This window comes from Micropterus dolomieu, linkage group LG23 (genome assembly GCF_021292245.1).
Source record: "Micropterus dolomieu isolate WLL.071019.BEF.003 ecotype Adirondacks linkage group LG23, ASM2129224v1, whole genome shotgun sequence".
NCBI classification, from domain to species: Eukaryota; Metazoa; Chordata; class Actinopteri; order Centrarchiformes; family Centrarchidae; genus Micropterus; species Micropterus dolomieu.
In genome coordinates this window covers 14,198,008-14,201,709 of record NC_060172.1, presented here as the reverse complement: position 1 = coordinate 14,201,709, position 3,702 = coordinate 14,198,008, and positions in this window count along the sequence as shown.

Sequence of the window (3,702 nt, the reverse complement as noted above, 5' to 3'; positions counted from 1 at the left end):
TTTGTTATGAATTGGTGCTATATAAATGTAACTGAATTGAATAGAATCAGTGAGCTTTTCAGTCTCGGCTCTGGCATTATCTGCAAATTTAAGGTTTTTAATCTGGTGATTTTGATGTTTATTGCATAGTACTTCTGTTTTGATATGTTTGAAAGTATAATATGAAAATGTAAATGTTGCCTTGCATTTTTTGTTGTGAAACATTGTTAAAAATGTACAAAAAGAAAATGCAAGAAAGGGCAAATAAATGTTGGCTCCCACTTCTCCGCTCTAAAGCCATCAAACCTAAAAAACTTCAGGGAGCCTCATATTGAATGGGCATGAAGCAGAAAAGTGCAAGAAAGAGCTGATGGCAAGGCTACCTACATAACACTGAGATAATTGAAAACTCTCTTCCATTCCTAAGTTTGTAAAATCCTCTTTACCTCTCTCATACTTGGCTCTTGGTAGCAATATAGTCTCGGATGTGTCACAACTCTGGAGCTGTTTTGTTTCAAATGTTTATTATCACAAGGAAGTTCATCAAAGTGCTTTGAATAATTCAAATGAATTATGTTTTCCTAGACATAACAGTATAACTAGTTTATAAATATCTCCTGGCATAATTTGATTGCCACTGAGCTTCCTTGAACAGAGAAAACACACAGCACTTTCCCTAATCAGATATTAATGGGCAGGTTATGATTTGTGCCAGAAGATACTGCCAGTAATACTCACTCAGGGAGACGGCCCTTTACAACTGTGTAAGTGTGTATCTAGAAGGAGTGTGTGTACAGAGTACATTTGTGTGTATACACTTAGGGAAAATAAAATATCAGTACATATCACAAATTAGATTCTTGGTGGTACTGGTCATTCAGTTGCACTGTTGTTTTGATTAATGACTCCATAATGTGTGTGTGTTTGCGTCTGTGTGAGTGCACTCGTGGCTTACAGGTGGTCAGGTCACACTTTTCTGCTCGGGGTTGTAGCACCTTAGTTCGCCAATTAGGAGAAATTGGGTGAGATGATATATATGAGAAGGTTTAAGAAAAGGAACGAAGAAGTAAAAAAGGGATTAAGACCCTCTTAGAAAGGAGGTGAGAGATGCAGGAAAATAAGAACTGTAAATAAATACTGTCAGGGACGGGTGAGAAGTATCACGGGTGAACAGAAATTGCAGAGTTTTATTGATTGGTGGTGGTTGCCTTTACTCAACAAAAGAGGGCCCTCACTCTTTCCACAGTAACTTGAAGCTGTAAGGGCTGTGACACACACACACACACACACCATCGCCACAGTCCCAAACTGAAGTTCGCCACCCCCTGCAATTCCTACACACCCTGAGCCACCTACATTATTGAAATAAACCTGTCACTGCAAAAGTAGGGGGGCCAGGCCCAGATCAAACAGCAGTGAGTGTGACAGAGGCAGAGGGAGGCCCTGCTGATCTAGAAAGACATAGTTCACAGCAGGGCTGTGAAAATAGCTTTTTGGCAACAGATGGGAAAAAGTTGGAATTTTTTGTCTACCCTTGTTAAAGGAACAGTTCACCCAAAAGGAAAAGTTTGTCATCTTGAGTCAAAAGGTCACAGCTAGATGTTTTTTTGTGACTATTAGATTGAAAGTTAACCTTTTTATGTTCCAAAAGGGAACCACCTATTACATTTGTTTTGTGGCCACATGGTTGTGTGGTGGTCAAGATACATTGGTGTTGTGTGGCAAGCTAAACATAGAAAACCGCTTATCCTAATTAGAAATTGCTGTTGCCTATAGATATTGTGATATACTGTTAGAGTGCAGAATCCAAGATGATACTATTGTCTGTATAATGGCACATATTTAATATACGTTTTTAATGGGTTATTGGCATATGAAAGTACAAATTACACATTTGTGTGCACATAAGTTGTTATGTATCACCATTAGCAGTAAAAAGAAATAGAGATTTTCCACCAGGGCTGTATTCAACAAAAGTTCTCATGAAGGTAATGGCACATTTCTGTCCACGTTGCAAAGCCATAACGCCAGAGAATAACTACATGAAGCTAATCCAACTACACACTACCCAACTTGCCGTCATATGACGGGAGTCTTGAAGTTGTTGTGGCGTTCACGCTACGTGACTGATCGGTGACAGGGGGTCACACACTACACAGCTGACAGCGGCTCTGTCACCCGACCCAGGTCTCCAGACCACGTTTTGTCAAGAAAACATGTGAAATGTGAAACGCAAAATGAGCAATCCTGAACACAAAACAGCTGTTGTTTGTTATTATAAAGATGGCAATTATAAAGACAAAAGAATATGGGTGAAAGGATGGATTAGCACACGCAGGTAGCAGGGATTGGCTGAGCTACAGAGAGCGCTGGAGGGGAGTTAAAAGGTGCAGCTTCCCGACAGACATAAGTTTCGTTTTACGGTGGACGGACGGTAACATTACAGATTTGTTTTCTTTTTTTTATGATTAACATTTTATTGATTTTTCAGAACACTTAAACACACACACATTCCTTCCGAAAAATAAAGCAATACTCATACAACAAAATAGAATGAAAGGAGGACGTGGCACGCCCATAGACAAAAACTAAATACATTTAGAAAATAATAGAGAAAGTAAGATAAATAAATAAATAAAAAAATAAATAAAAATAATAATAATAAAATAAAATAAAGCAGTGATGCACCTAGCCCTTGAGTTACAGCCTTGCCTAAATGTAGGTAGCGTATTCTATCCAAAAGTATCCATCAATCATGTTTCCTAGTTAAATGCTATGTTTTTGAGCTGGAACGCTGTTAAACCTTCAAGGTGTACGAATGAAACTTCCCCCATTTCAAGTTGTACTCCTCCACTTTATCAAGCAACCTATAGGACAGATGTTCAAGGGCAGCCAGCTGACCCAGAGCGGCGTACCACAAATCCAGTGCTGGTGCAGAGGGGGCTTTCCATTCTTTGACCACAAGTTTCCGGCCTAGCATGAGGACAGTCTGGATCCAGTTAGAGAGTGGAGGGGCCAGGTCACTTAATGCAGAGGGGTCCCCCAAAATAAACAGACTAGGGGTGAGTGGGATATTCTGTTCGACAATTTTCTCTACAATTGTATGCAGGGAAGACCAAAATGCCTGAATTTTCGGGCAACTCCAGAGCATGTGTACAAAGATACCATTTTTGTCCTGACACCTCCAGCATTCTGAGTTATCAACCAAACCAACCTTATGCAGCCTGGATGGTGTCCAATAGATTCTATTCAGTATTTTGAATTGGATAAGTCGCGTTCGCAATTCCCTTGACATTTTTTTCCCATTGCTAAGAATTCTGCCCCATTCTGCATCTGTAAATGACACCTTTAAATCAGTTTCCCATGTCATTTTAAGGGACAAAATATTAGAGTCCGAGGCCGTAAGGATCATAGCGTAGTAGGCAGAGGCTTCATGGCCACGCCCATAGATTGTTAGAACCTTCTCCAACATGTCACCGCTCGGTGGGACTACTGAAGGGGAGCCGAAGACCTGCACCAGTAGGTGTCTTAACTGAAAATACTTCCACTGTTGATTACGTGGTAAGTCAAATTCCTGACTAAGTGCCTCAAAAGACTTTAATGTCCCATCCTGGTACAAGTCACCGAGCACCCTAATCCCTTTTTGCAACCAAAGCTTCCAAAGGAAGGGAGATTTATTTATACAGAGCTTGGGATTTAGCCAGATCCCGGCAGCCTGGTGCA